The sequence below is a fragment of the Hippocampus bargibanti genome, linkage group LG03 (genome assembly GCF_051943395.1).
Source record: "Hippocampus bargibanti isolate YZ-2025 linkage group LG03, ASM5194339v1, whole genome shotgun sequence".
NCBI classification, from domain to species: Eukaryota; Metazoa; Chordata; class Actinopteri; order Syngnathiformes; family Syngnathidae; genus Hippocampus; species Hippocampus bargibanti.
The window spans coordinates 25105107-25121621 of record NC_142736.1 but is presented as its reverse complement, the minus strand read 5'-3'; positions in this window follow the sequence as shown (position 1 = coordinate 25121621).

Here is a 16515-nt window from a genome sequence, read left to right as displayed (position 1 = left end):
ACACACTCACAGAGACACAAACAAACACATTCAGGGGCTTGTCATATTTCACAGGAAACACGAGCATGAGGTGAGTTATGGCCATGTCAGATTGGAGAGGGAGTGTGTGTATGAATTTTTTCTTTTTTTTTTTACATTGAACATGTGTAGGTGTGTGAAAATATATATTGTCCACACTTCATATTTTTTTGTAAAACACACCTGCTGAGTCCAATGAATCATTGGATACAATATTTCCGCCATGTATGATGGACAAAATAGTTTTCAGAGAAAAACCTCTAAAATAATTCCCGGGGATGGAGAGAGGGGGTGGCATAAAAGCATGCCTCAAAATAAACGTACACCAACACAAACATCTTCAACTATCTCATCCAGGCAAGCACTTAAATGAACAGGGACTGTACCCCCATGTGAGATATTTTCTGATAAAACAGCTCTAGAGATTGATGACCTGTAAACTAGATGATGGAGGGATAGATGGGCAGATGGATGGTTTAATGAAAGAATGTATGCATTGAAGAGAGCAGTGGGATGAAAGGACGAACTGATGATCGGTACAGAGACAGTGGAGGAAGAAGATCGTGATGACAGCAGCACTTTGAGAAAACATGTTTGGGAATTTATAGCCTCTAAAATGGACGGCAGACAAAAAGATGGATGGAACTGTATTGGGTTTTAAAGAATTGCTTGGATGTACAGTAGGTCGATCGTCTCATTTGTTGTTAGCAGGCCACTTTATAGCTGGTTCATGCAAGGTAACGACTTATGGTGGAACCGTAGCTTCTTTTCGAGACAACAAAAATCAAAAATGTGAGGTATTCAGGTGAGGTACGTAGAAGTGTTGTCGACAGTAATGCCAGTGTCCTTCACACAAACCACATATATGTTATTTACAGATGATATCCAAACCACTCCCATTCAGACAGAGCTGCAGAACGTGGTAAAAGTAAAGAGTTTGAAGCGGATTTACATGGGTCAGGAGATGTGAGACAATGTCTTTTCGTCAATGGATGCTACAGTTTCGTGTTTGTTTTCAACGTTTAGCTTGTAGCAGACATATACATATACATTCCACATTCCACCATAATCTCCCTGATCCACTGGTGAAAAGGATGCTTTTATCCTCTCCTCTTTCATCTAGAACTGCTTCATACAGCAAAGAAGGCGCAGAAAGTGCTTAAGATTGAATGAGTGTGTGTCACATAATTTGTTATTTTGTTGTTGTTTTGACTTCAAGATGGCGCCGCGGGTGTGGTTGCCATTACAGCAGCTCCTGTATTTTGTTATTGCACTCCTTTCCTTTCTTCTTCCTTTCATAACTTTGCTGCTGTAAAATGTAAACTTCTCCATGGCGAGACTAATAAAGGCAAATGCAATCCTAATTTAGCTAGTCGTGCTAAAATTTTAAATTGGACCTTTACTTCTCATCAACACATGCGGATCAAACTGATCAGACACTGATTTGCTTTAGAGACCCCTTGAAGGCAAAAGCCGAAAGGAAAAGAAGACTTCTCATTAACACACACACACACACACACACACACACACACACACACACACACACACACACACACACACACACACACACACACACACACACACACACACACACACACACACACACACACACACAAAAATGATAGATTAAAGACTAAAAACTAACTTTATAGTAATATAGTAAGCACATAACAGTAATACTCAGACAAGAATATTGCAAATAAACCTAATAATGACCTAAACTTAAAAAATATAATATACATGACTTAATTTTGGAAATAACTTGCCCAACTACTCAACAGGCAAATCTTACCTTTCAAAGACACACATTTGAAGTGACAGATACTACAGTGTCGAACATGAGAAAGGCATATATCGGGATAATTACTGTCAATGTTTTATGTTGAATGATCTGTAGTATTATATTTGTTATTCTAAGTTAAGTGCTCTGTAAATGGATTTGTTACAGCTGCCACTGTTGTAAAACCGCTTTTAACAAGAGGAGACAGAAGAAGGAAATGTCGAGAGTGAAACAGACCTCAGAGAAGTTGTGAACTCCTTTTATTTTGTTTCTCCACTCAGTAAAAAAAAAATGTAACCAATACTGAAGTGGTCTTGGTTTCCTTGTGCGTAGTGATTCCTCGAGGAATTGTCAAAGCATGAAATAAGTTCAGCACTGGGAATTGTCTCATTCTGGCTGTGTGTGCAGTTATTAATGGTGCTATCGCTCGGCGGTGGTAATTACGCCCGCGCAGGGAGCCGACTGACAGAACGAGAGAGGGAGACGAAGAGGAAGACGTATTTTGATCCTCGGTGAACATGACGGGCTCTGCTCAAAGAAAGAAAATGTGTCTGTGGTCCAATGTAGTTGTGGTCATTTGTGGGATTATATCAAGTCCATACTAGCTTGTGCAACAACCATGAGAATGTAGGAATTGAAATTTTAATGAATCCACTGAGAGGAATTCATGTGAAATGATATTCATAAATGTTTAATAATGCAAAATGTTGGGCTTTGACATGCGAGGACAATCAGAGAACAAGTGCTTGATGGACACGCAAATTCAAATCACTCCACAATACAAAAAGAAGTCCAAGATGGCGCCCGTGTAGGCAGCCGTTAGCAAGAGCTCTCACGAGCATTGCCTTTTTTTCGTTGTTTTTGTGTTTTCTTTAGTCACTTCGTGTGTTATTTTCATCAGTGAATTCTACAGCTTCATGTTTGCTTTCAACATTTATCTTGTAGCAGATGTTCACATTCCACCATGATGGCCCCGATCCACTGCTAAAAAGGACACTGTAATCCTCTCTTCTTTCATCTAGAACTGCTTCATACCACAAAGAGGATGCAGAAAGTGCTTAAAGGACAACTAACGTCACTTTTTGTTTTTTAACTGACCCCAGAAAATGTTTTATAGCATCTAAAATACCCAAAAAACACAGTATATTTTTAGTCAAATGCAAAACACCAATAAAAATGACTTAAAATGTCCAAAATCTGCAAAAAAAATTGAGCTCTGAATTGGGCTTTTTCATTAAGTCCCGCCCCCAGTTGCTAGTGAACCAAAACAATGGCTTCAGATTCGGAAAATATGCTTTCTTGTTCCACATCCAGTGATGAATATGATTCAAATAGTTCTGAAGAGGAAAGCATACATGTTTGCAATCGATTTTTATTTGTGCCATTTTGAGGCAACATTGGGGGAAAATCTCTCACCCAAAAAAAGAGGCAAAAAATGGCGACCTCCTGTGGCCACCTCCGTTTCCACAGGCTGATAAATTCCTTATATGGCGCTTGGATGCCCTCTTCTGGCCTTCTGGCGGCTTTTGGGTGCAACACGAGGTCCCCAGACCAAATAAGTACAGCAAAATACATTGATGTGATGGAAGGACCGCTACAATGCGTCTCTTTTACGGTAAAGGGCGGTCCTTTAGTGACGTCACGTACGGACTCCTCACCAACTCAAAAACAAGACTACCTGAATATTCAGCGTGAGTCTTAAAATGTAAAATATAGCTATACGCGGTGGAATCTTTGTAAAATACAATCAGTAGAAGTCATTTTAAGCCATTTTACAAATTATGGACACAACTTGTCCGGAGACATCGGTTGTCCTTTAATGCTCCTTTTTATTCTGAAAAAAAAAAAAAAAAAAAACAGACACCCAAACCTTGACAGTGAATTTGGAGAACAAATTATGGAGCTCCCATCCACATTTTTTAACATGTATGTAACCAAACACCACATTCATATTTATATATATTTGCATATCCTCAACACATACCGTGCTTTGTTTTTTTGACTCTCACTTATCTGAAATCCTTTTCTCCCTTTTTACGGTCTCATTTGGTGTCATGTTGCCATGTGTGCCGCGGTGTAAATAGGTTGCGTTAAATGCTCTCCAGTCCCCAGTGAGTGTTAACAGTGCACAGAGAGAAACTGATAATCTTTAAACGGGGCATCTGCTGGCATCTGCTTTATCTTTATTATTCCCCGGACACGAGGCAGGACACTATACAAGCAGACGCACAAACACATACACACCCACGAGCATGGTGACACATAACGTCTGAAAATGCATGCAGTTTGCATGCACAATGCGCAAAGCTCATTGTCATGTAAGGCAGACAGAGGTTGCAAAAAAAGCTTTTTGTCTTTCATGTATTGTATACACAAAGCAAATTTAGGCTTAAAGCCATGATCGGTAGACCAGTTGGTCAAAGTATCAATGAATGAATCATTTTTAGAAGAGACAGCGACTTCTCTTCAAAAAATGTCACATTCTACTCGGTGCTCCTTTCAAAGACATTCGGGAATTGAAAAGCATGATGTGGATCACCATTCCTGAATTTATTCAGGTTTTGGTTTTCCTTGGTTTTGGATGCCGATAAAGTGCTGGTCAGACCTCTGGCAATATTTTTCCTTCCCATGAGGGGGCAGTATATTTGCCTTTAGGACAGCCACCCTCATTTCAAGCTCATATAACTCCAGACCCATATAACTTCAGAATTAACTCTTTTTTTCTGATGAAAGAAGAGAGTCTAAGTTTTCTAACCCTGTATTCAATGTTTATGTAGTCCTAAAAGTCAATATTCTGTGGATCCTGCAATTTGAGTGAAAATGACAAAAAAAAAACTGGCACTGGAGTGGACAGATTTTTGCACATCGTCTGGCAGTGAACGAGTTAACATGGAAATGTGCTTTTGCGACTATTTGTTTCTGGTTCTTTAAAACTGAGTTGAACAGCAAATGAAACAAATTAGCATTTCTCCTCTCGATCATTTTAAATGTTATGATGATGGACTTCCGCCGTCAAAGAGTGACGCTGTTCACTAAATATGACACAGCAAGCCCGAAGCCCAGCCACAATGAAGGACTTGGTTCCCGGATCTACTTTCTAGTGTCAAGAATTGCAAACTGTAACCTCAATAATAAACATACTGTACATATTTTGGAATGGAATGTGTATCTTTCTTATGAGGTAACCAGACTCACTACAAACAAAGACAAAGAGAAGCTCAGATTTCCATTGGGAGACCAAGCGCTGGCAAGCACCTGAGTCATAGCACCGCCATAAATGTGTGCACGTGCGTGCGTGCGCGCGTGCTTCAGTCTGATTGTTTGATTAATGAAGACATATCAGTGTGGTATTCCTCTCTAATAAGCGCCAGTGGAGCATCCCACAACTGTGTGTGACAATGATATTCCAGTGATTATAGCTCAGGAGTAAGATGATTTCGTATTTAGGAATTGATGCATGTGTAAATGCAAATGTAAAAATTGAGGCCTGGTGGCAGGCAGGCAGGTGGATGAGATCTGGGTATATTCGTGTGTGTGTGTGTGTGTGTGTGTGTGTGTGTGTGTGTGTGTGTGTGTGTGTGTGTGTGTGTGTGTGTGTGTGTGTGTGTGTGTGTGTGCGCGTGCGTGCGTGTGTGTGTGTGTGTGTGTGTGTGTGAACTACTGTTTAATTGCCATTTAAACTGCCAGAGCTAAGTGAATCAGTTAAAGACAAAAACATTGCCTGCCTGCTAAATGAGAACACACGCGCAGACACCCACACACACGCATCATTAGTAAAATACCCCATTACAGTTTTAACTATGCTTATTCAAACTATGCTTAAAGTCAGTTTACTCAAAGGTCACCATACACTAACACTAAAAATGAACTGTATGAAAGGATCATTCACTTGAGTGACCTCTACATGCAAAGTATAGATCAACACTATTGAATCTCAGACCATTATTCCACACTAAAATTATTCAGGTTTGTCCAGTATTGTCAATGGTGGCAGAATTGTGTTGACACGGATATCATGTGAATGTGAAGGGTTAGATTTTAACATAGCATTTTTTGTCAATTGTTTATGTACCTACGTTCACATACAGTTTATTGTTCACATTAATATTGGAAACATTTTTAATGTCATATCATTATATTATATTTTTATACCACAGAAAAACAGGGATTTCAACAGGGGTGTGTAGACTTTCAATATCCGCTGTATATGCTAGCAAAAGAGAGTCACATTCCACCTCATCCCCTGTCCGTGCCCCCCCGCGACAATGTCAAACATCACGCCGAGCAAGCTGGAAACGCGACGGAAAATAATTTCTCAAAAGATGATATATTGTAGGGCTTATCCGTCACCATGGCTTCTCATTGTGACACACACGCAGGAGTCTGAGTATAAACTGCGTGCTTTGGTATTCTGGCTATGCCCGGACTGCATATGACCAACACACACTTGCAGACACGCGCGCGTACGATGTGTGCATCCATGTGGCGCAGCCTGGACGGTGTACAAGCAGCATATCTGTCAGCGTATGACAGGTTGACAGCTCGGGCTCCCAGCACTTTGTCCACTATCATCACGTCAAAAAAAAAAGACACGCACAAAAACACTTTCACACAAATGTAGTTGAATGAAAACATTGAAACGATATATAATTAATTTCCAATTGGTAGTTATGAGTAGCTGCTGTAGAGTTGAAGCTAAAAATGGATTAAATCAGCAGTTGCCATGTTGAATGTGTCGACTTGAAGCAGTTGATGTAACATGGAGTGCTTTGGCCAAAAAGCATAGTTAATCGCAGCTAGTTTGTGACACCCAAAAATAAACAAATAAACAAATAAATACATAAATAAATAAGTAAGTAAATAAACATCCACAAAGATCCCCTGATTGCAGCTCACTAAAAAAACACCAGAATGGAAATAGGTGCTTATCACTAGAAATGTGTGATCTGGGTGTATACAGTACGCGACTATCAGATTATGTAATAAAAAAATATACATGATTAAATACTGTATATTGTGATATACTGTATTTTAAAATATAAAGACAGACTATTACGTGTGAAAAATACATTGCTTCAATTTGGGCTCAATTAAATCAATTTTTAAAATACATTTATCAATATATATATATATATATATATATATATATATATATATATATATATATATATATATATATATATATATATATATATATATATACAGTGAGACCTCAACTTACAAACACCTTATCTTACAAACTTTTCATCTTACAAACGTCAAATTTATGAAAATTAAACCTTATAATAAGCACTATTTTCATAATACACACCCACCACGGCTGGCGGAGTGATCTTCGGCGGAAGCACACGACCGAACAGCACCAGAGGTTAAGTTACCAACAGTCCTGATGGAAGGTGACTGTCCTTCCATAAGCCATCAACGACCAACAAAAAGGTAAATAAAACTTTATTTTACAGCAGTTTATTTAATTACATTCCTCATGTGATGCGCCTCTCTTTCCAAACAGCAATTCCCTTTGACCTTCGACCTCCAACGCCATTCATCCATGTAAATAAAGTGACTTTATGATACAATGTAGTGTATTTCTTTCATTACAATACAATAGCACATTTATTATACATAGAATAAGGTATGTTGTGTGTAGTTCTAAGGCTTATTTAGTTGAAAAGTATATTTTATGGAAACCCGGGAACAGATTATTCCCATTTTAATGGTTTCCTATGGGAAATTCATTTTTTGAGATACACACCTTTAGCCTTACACACTCTGTCTGGGAACCAATTAAGTTCGTAAGTTGAGGTCTCACTGTATATAGGGGCAAAGCCATGACATGCCTGGCTGGTCCAATAAAGACCCATTTAAAAAAACAACAATACAATAATCACCAAATAGTGAGAAGCTCTTGAAGGTTTTTCAAACTCAAGAGATACTGTCCTCATTGTTGAAGAGGGTCTACCAACAAACTGTCAAATTCATCCACTTATTTCACAATCTGTTTCTATAAAGACAAACCGAATCTAGTCGACAATGACAACTCAACCTCTAATTTTTCTAATTCTTGAAAGCTTCCATGATGCCAGTTGATCAGACAGCTGCCATAAAACTCTCGGCGTGTGCCACTCTGTATGTCGTCACTTTATTTCCTGTCACTCTCTGCTTAGCGTTGTTTGTTACAGGGGAGATGCAGTAAAAAAATCCTTTGAAAACAACAGTAATTCAAATTAATTAAGGATATCAGATTTGCTAGGCTATCGAAAACTGCCAGGCGCGTTTATGAATTTCTTACTGATTCACTGTTCAATGTCACTCCAAAGTTATCGGGCCTTGACTGCCTTCGAGGCTCATGGCAATACCCAATCTGAGGGCCAATGGTATTATCTCACCATAATGGCTGCATTTAATGATACACACACGCGCCCCGAGTCTCGTTTTTATTTCGGTTGATGGAGTTCGACTGTTACAAAACCAAGCCAGGTCAGAGCAGATAATTTGACTCGTCGCCACAATCGCGGATCACCGCTCGAGCACATTTCATACAATTAAGGATTGTGGATTTCAAGCAGTCTAAACAATAGCCCCAAATTAAATTTTGACTCTCAGTGAAAGGCGCTCTGGCTGCGCTCATAGTACAATCCGAAGAAAGCGAATATATGCGTTGTGTTTTAACAGGATTGCCGCGCGTAGCCGGCCACAATAAGGCAGCGGTTTTCCTCCTTGATATTCTATTACTTCTCTGTGAAGACTCGCTAGCCCTTTCATTGTCGTGCACATTTCTTCCATTTTCAAGATGCAATTGTATCAAACTGTCGGGGGGGGGGAAAAAGCCCTGAGCAGCAATACAGAGCAGTCGTGAAGCACATGAGGACCAAGACAAATAAAGATAAATGAAGCATGACATAATTCAGTAACGAGGAGAATTATTGAATTGATTCTTTTCCAACCAAGCTCATAACCTCAACATGGGTCAACACCCTTTACCCCTTGTATCTTGTACAGGATGTGATGTGAGCTGCTGGACAAAAGCAGCAACAAAGACACATTGACCAGTATTTGCTCACGATAAAGGAAAAGATTCAACTCAGCGAATGAGAAAGCTATTCTCGGCGCATTGGCATTAGCGTTAGCATTAGCATTAGCAAGAGCTCCCCAGTGGGCTCTCGTCAAGGTCAGAAAGGGGCACATAGTACCACAGGCCAACAAACACACACACACGCACATTTTTAATGAGATAAAGCTATGTTTACACATATAGAATGAAGACACACAATTGTTGTTAACAATTTTTGGATCAATTTAAATGCATGCACTATTTATTTTCTCTTCAAGTCGTTTTGGCTTATTTAAAACACAATGAAGAAAGTGTATTAATCTAATGATCATAAGAATCAATTCAATTGTATTGCTAGGCAAAATTAAGGCATATGGAGGAAACGATTATGCTGTACGATTTGGTGCAAATCCAAATTGGGATTGTTTCGCTTTGGCGGATGTCCATTCACTTTTGAGTGCCATTCTACTTTGGCAGATGTTTTGGTCCCTCTATTTTGGACTGGTTAACTAGAGAGATATATTATGGAAAACACTACACTACATATTAAGAAATTCATTCTTGTGAGAATAAATACTGAAAAGCATTTGCCCAATTTAGCTTGACTATTGAATATTAACCATCCTCATAATTCCGGCATTGCTCAGGAAAGACCTCCTAAGTTCAGAAGCATTATTTGGATGTGGTCACAAACGTTCATTTAGACAGACAAAAATTAATAAAAAGGGGAAGAGTAGAGTGTAGAAGCTATCTGTCGTGTGATTCTTTGATAACCATCATCAGAAAGTGCCTATGGCGATCCAATTTCTGAGACAATTTATGGCTTTGTGGAGGGGACCACAGCATTACAATGAGGTGGGAATCAACGATTATTTGTTTTCTCAATGTGTTTGTGTGATTGAGGTCTATTTACGGATGAACGGATTGGTGAAGCTATTTGAAACACATGAAGACCCCGCAGTGTGTCACTCACACACATACTGACACACACATACACAGTACATTCAGTGGCACCTCCACAAGGCAGATTTTTTACATTTAAGATTGCAACTTAAAATTTTCTGGAAGACGATGCCTCAAAAAAATGAACTGTTTGGCTGCTCATTACAATGAAAACAATCAATCAAACATACAGCAATTGTTATTACCAAGATGTCCATGTCAAATTGAATTATTATATAGCAGACAATCCTTTAGAGATAATCTCACTTTTGCAATGCAGCTAAGTGTTCTTTTTTTGTTCATACGTGATGCAAATCACATTTTTGTGAACAGTCCAATTCCGATTTGTGACAATCTGACTGAAGTCTAGATCATTTCCGGAAATGAGTCAGTATGAATGTGATACAATATGGATTGGATTGGATGAGCCTTTATTAGTCTCGCAGTGGAGACATTTACATTTCACAGTAGCAAAATGATGAAAGGAAGAGGAAATGAAAGGAAAAAGTAGAAAAACAAAATACAGGACCTGTTGTAAAGGCAGCCACTCTCGCAGCGCCATCCTGGTCAGAACAACAACAACAACAAAAACAATGTGACACAAAACAAAAGACACAGTCATTAAATTTTAAGCACTTTCTGCACCCTTTTTGTTGGATGAGGAAGTTCTAGATGAAAGAGGAGAGGATCAAAGCCTCATTTTCACCAGTGGATCAAGGATGTGATGGTGGAATGTGCACGTCTGCTACAAGCGAAGTTTTGAACGCAAACACGAAGCTGTAGCATCCATCGACAAAAAGAGATTGTCTGACATCTCCTGTCCCAACGTAAATCCGCTTCAATTCCAAGCTGTGACAGTTCCATATCCGCATCGGCGCTCTGCGCTGACACTCCTTACTTCTCATCGCCGATGAACGCGAATCCTTACCCCACTGACCTACGTGCCATCAAAAGCCGAGTAAGCACTTGTGTTTTGAGGTTCAATTTGTTTTGATTAACATTGAACTTTAAACATGAAGCATAAAGTTGATTTTTGTGAAGATAGATGGAAATCGCAAACTGTTCACTTTAGTGAACATTTCCTTGACATCACATAATTTTCAGTAACTTCAAAAACTGTCGCCACATGTCCCCCAAACATTTCCACCATCTTGGGCACTGTTGATCCATCGATATATATATATATACTGTCTCTCGTCAAGATTTTGTGAAGAAAAAAAAAACATGAAGTATACAGTATTGACATTTCACACACAAAATTTAAGCAAGGAAAAAAAACAACAGTAAAAAGCAACATTTTGAATTGTGACGAATTACCATTAAGAGATTTTTGTGCCATGATGCTTTTCAGGCATGATTTGAATGAATGAGCTATGTGTGCGTGTGCGTGTGTGTGTGTGTGTGTGTGTGTGTGTGTGTGTGTGTGTGTGTGTGTGTGTGTGTGTGTGTGTGCGTGTGTGTGTGTGTGTGTCTGTGTGTGCGGTAATTACCGTCCAGTACTAGCTAAAGTGACATGTTTGAAGAAGAGATAAGGAGACATAAATTGGCCGGGTATAAAACGGCGATATTTCCTCCACTGCTTTAGAAAAACCCATTTACTCTGCCTCTTTAGCATGTCAAGACCCCTGTCACAACCCTCTCATCCCCTCGGCCAGAAGGACTCATGTGCACCCACGCGCACGCACACACACGTACACACACACACACTGCACAGTCAGCCAACGTCTTGCAAAAGTGCTCATCTGCATTGGGCTATTAACTGGCAGCGACACACACAAAGCACGACAGAACGGGAGTGTGTGTGTGTGTGTGTGTGCGTGTGTGCGTGTGTGTGTGTGTGTGTGTGTGTAAATCAGTGTAATGGGGCCAGGACCTCGGTAGCTCTAAAAAGAGAGCAGACATGTGGAGGACAAGACATTTTTTTCTCTACCCTTCCTTTCATGAAGAGACACAGCGAAGCAATATTGGAATGCATCTGTTACTGCACACAATAGCAGAAAATAGACGGACAAGGTGGTAAAATGGGACAGGGTAAATCTGTTTGGACTTGGCTTGGAGAACAGAAGTGAATTAAATGTGATTGTTGTGAATGTGAATGAAAAGGTGTTGCCATGTCTTTTTTTATGATGATACTAGTTGCAGCGTGTTCTACTGGAGACTAATTTCTTGTGTGTTCTACATACTATAAATACTATAAGATTCATACTATACATACATTCTATAAATAAGATTCTGATTATGTGGCACCTGGATCTTTCAATGTAAATGAAGAGAGTTCTGTTTGTTACCACGGCAGTCATGTTGGTGATTTATCATCAAAAAGTGAGACAAACATCTGATCCTTGAAAGAGAGAGCGGTGTATTTATTTATTTATTTTTAAACCTAACGTCCATGGCAGGCCATCGTGCAGACCAAATGGCCTTGAGAGGCGTCGATGTCAGAGACAAGCTTGAACAACCGAAGAACAACATTCCGGACACGCGGTTGGCGAGATACATGTTTTGACCATCACAGGAGTGAAAATCTCCTTGAACTAAGTTGTAAAAGACAAAACCTTTTGAGTTGCGCCACACAGCGAAGATTGGGAGTCATTTTTATGTCTCATGCACTCAGGGTCAAAGGTTAGGGCCCTTGTTGGCTTGCAGAGCAAACACACACCGATACAAGCTTAAACACACCGCGGGGAGAAGAGGTGAGGGAAAGAAAAGAAGGAAGATAAAAGAAAAAAAGAGGAGGTGAGGTCTCACCTCTCTTTGGCCTCACAGCTGTGGGCAAGATGAGCCATTTTATTGCAGGTAAATAATAGCCACACCCTGGGAGTATGTGTGTTGGTTAGGTGTGTGTGTGTGGGGGGATGGGGGTTGGAGAAAGACAGACAGAAAAAAAGAGAGAAATGTTATCCCGCATTGTGTTCTGTCTGTTTGAGTGAAAAATTGAGTGGAAAACTATAATAACTTCAGCTACATTTAAAAAATAATCATAATAACATTAGAAAAAACAGCTAAATATTCCCGTGTGAGCTGCCCCCCTTAATCGATGAAAAGGTTTCTTCAGCCGTCATCAGTACTTCTTTGAAAGTGTCGGTCGTTTCGCATCTTATCCAAGAAACTTCGTCAGCAAACTAAAGTCTTACTGGTAGTTTAGGCCCTATATTTGGATATAACGTTTTATATATATATATATATATATATATATATATATATATATATATATATATATATATATATATATATATATATATATATATATCCCTACTGTCCAGACATGGTGGTGCCGGCCTCTGCTATGATAGGTCCCTGCTCTCTGGTTGGGGGGAGCAGAGGATTACTCCCTGCAGCTCCACTGATTGTTCCTATTGTCTGACTAACGACTGGCCTGATTGCCCCACTTCGACCGGTATCACCTCATCAGTATTACTAATCCTATTTTGCCTAAGCAGGCTGTTGTACGAACGATCTAAATTGAACCTCACGCCACCATATCGGTTTAATGAAGGATTTAGCTGTTTTATGAAAATCGATTCTTTTACTCCCCTTTCAAACCATCTATGTTCTTTCGCTAATATTTTAACCTCATTGTCGTCAAATGAGTGGTTGCTAGCTTTTAGGTGCAAAGCTAGTAACCACTCCTGTACGACTGAGAGCTTACACAGGTCTGCCCCCCTTTATTTTTAATGTCTCGAGCCCTTGTGTCACATGTACTGAATAGATTTTAACTCATTCACTGCCAGACGATGCCCAAAAATGTGTCCACTCCAGTGCCAGGGTTTTTGTCATTTTCACTCAAATTGCAGTACCCTCAGAATCTTGAGTTTTAGGACTATATAAACATTCAATGAAGTGTAAGAAACATCAGACTCTCTTCTTTCATCCGAAGAAAAGCATTAATTCATACGTTATATGGGTCTGGAGTTATCTGAGCTTGAAATGAGGGTGGCTGTACAAAAGGCAAATGCTGCCCCCTTGTGGGAGAGAAAAACATTGCCAGAGAATTTCGTATTTTCCAGTGTGTAAGGCGCACCGCACCGGATTATAAGGCACAACTTCAATGAATGACATTTTAGAACATTTTCCAAATATAAGGCGCGGGGTCATATTTTTAAAAAGTTGAAGGCTTTTAGGTGCACTTTATAGTGCGGAAAATACGGTAAACAAAGCTTTGGCAGACGTAATGCGGCAACACAGCTAAAGAGTGAAGTAAGAGTTCTACAACACTTGGGGAAAAAATAGTATTGATAACATTCGAGTTACGACCGGGTTACGTTCCGACAAAACGGTCATTGCATTGCAGCCAATGCAACATAACTAGCATGCAGTAGATGAACGAGTAGTTCTCTCCGGAGGTAAACTAATCTGAAGTTTAAATACGGTGGTATTAAGCAGGTAATCAGTATTCTACAAAGAAGTAACCTTCTCTAAGATGATTGAGTCAAATGAACATTAAGTGCGTGCGACAGTGACAATGGCTTCATGCTCGTGTTGTCTGTAAACAAGCAGGCCTTGCTGGATTAAGTCACCTGCCAGTATACTTGAAGCTGAAGAGGCTTTTTTTGCTCTTTGAGCGCTGCTTGTATAATTATTTCAAACACGAGTGAAAAACCAAATCACTTTACAACGCAGGATTTACATATGATTAGTGTCATACAAAGACAGGATTACTGCAAGCACTGCAAAAGGAACAGATTTTTTTTTTACGTTTTCCCTTCATTCGACTTGATTCATTAAGTTATCGCTGCACCATTGAGTCACAGGTAACAAAAACGATCAGGGTATACTTTGCTTCCGCGTATACATGATGTGAGTTAATGTACAGGTGTGGAACTTTTTTTTCTTTTGGAAAATATGCGCACCGAATACTATTTCATTAACGACTCATATCCCCATTCATACTTAATAAAAACAAATAAGACTCCATTTCCCAATCTACCCATAACTGCAGCTCATTTTATTTACTCAACTGTATTCAAGCATCTTTGTTTCCCCCCGGAGGCCGAACATCCCAACATGCGCGTAGACATGACACAGAATCATATAACTAGCCAGTGGGGGAGTAATTCACCAATGTAATAGGCTTTAGAAAATGACAGCATTGTGCATGTGTCGTGCGGGTGTGTCTGTGTGGATGCTGATCCAGCCAGTTGACTGTGGCCCAACTGGCAGCTTATTAAGCAATTTGGATCCTGCGGGGAATCTGTTGATGTTTGCAACACACACAGTCACCGATAATGACAATGAACACATTTAGGAGGTTTCATTTCGGAGGAAGGTTAACTGCTGGAATATTTTCCTTTGTGTGCTTTGGTGTCTACTTTTCAAGGATATGGCGTCTAAAAAATTGTTCATTGAAGCCAGACGGACAAATTTGCACCAGCAGAGCGTTTCATTGTCTTGTTGTGGATTTCACTGAACACTTACTTAAATCAAACTATACGAAGAAAAGATAGGAAGCAGAGCTGAATGTAGCAGAGCTGAAGATGTTGAGGTTTTCTTTGGGAGTGACCAGGTTGGATAGGATCAGGAATGAGTACATTAGAGGGACAACTCATATTAGAGGCTTTGGAGAGAAAGTCAGAGAGGCCAGACTGCGATGGTTTGGACATGTCCAGAGGAGAGAGAGTGACTATATGGGGAGAGGTATGCTGAGCCTTGAACTGCCAGGCAGGAGACCGAGAGGAAGACCGAAGAGGAGGTTTATGGATGTAGTCAAAGAGGACATGAAAGTAGCCGGTGTGAGAGAAGAGGATGTACAAAACCGGGTTAGATGGAGGACACTGATTCGCTGTAACGACCCCTGAAGGGAAAAGCCGAAAGGAAAAGAAGAAGAACGACCAATTTACAGTGGCAGTGAAATGCCAACCAACAAGGTGACAGTCTTGATACGTTTGTGCTGACAAATGACGATGATGTCACCAATTCCTTCATTTTGATTGGATGGTAACCACATTGTCATTGAATGAAAAAAAAAAAATGATTAAGCTCCTTAGAATTAACACACATTCATGGACTATTTGTTGTTTGTTTTATACATAAAAATGAAGTATAGAGTATTGAGTTCTACCTCTCTTTGATAACATACCATCTTCCATATTTGGGGGGAATTACACATTTTTTGGAACAAAATAACTTATTCACTGCCATTCACAAATTTATTAAGGACCACTCCCGAATTTGTTTGGGTTTCGTTTTTTCATGCTTGGGTGCCAATAAAGCGCAATGTATTTTTCTTTTCCATCTCTTTTTTCCATGTAAGCACTTTGTTCCAGCTTCAGCTGTTGTTAAATATATAATATAATATATATTGATATAAACCAATATGCATGTATTGCATTGTATTTTGGACAGCCACCCACATTTCAAGAACATATAACTCCAGACCGTTATAATTTAGGAATTAACTCTTTTTTTCTGATGAAAGAAGAGAGTCTAAGGTATTGAATGTTTATGTAGTCTTAAAACTCAATCTTTTGTGGGTCCTGGAATTCAAGTGATAATGACAAAAACCCTGGCATTGGAGTGGACACATTTTTCACATGTCTGGCAGATAATGAGTTAACGTTTCATTTTCTTTTTTACACAACTATACAGTTTTGGTGTAGAATGTGTTTTGATGAGACACAAAATACGAATTTTGCCTCATGTTTCAAAGTACATTATGTCCATTTATCCATTGCCCGAAATGCTCATCATCACCTGGGTCACGGGTGATGAGCCTTTCCCGGTTGTT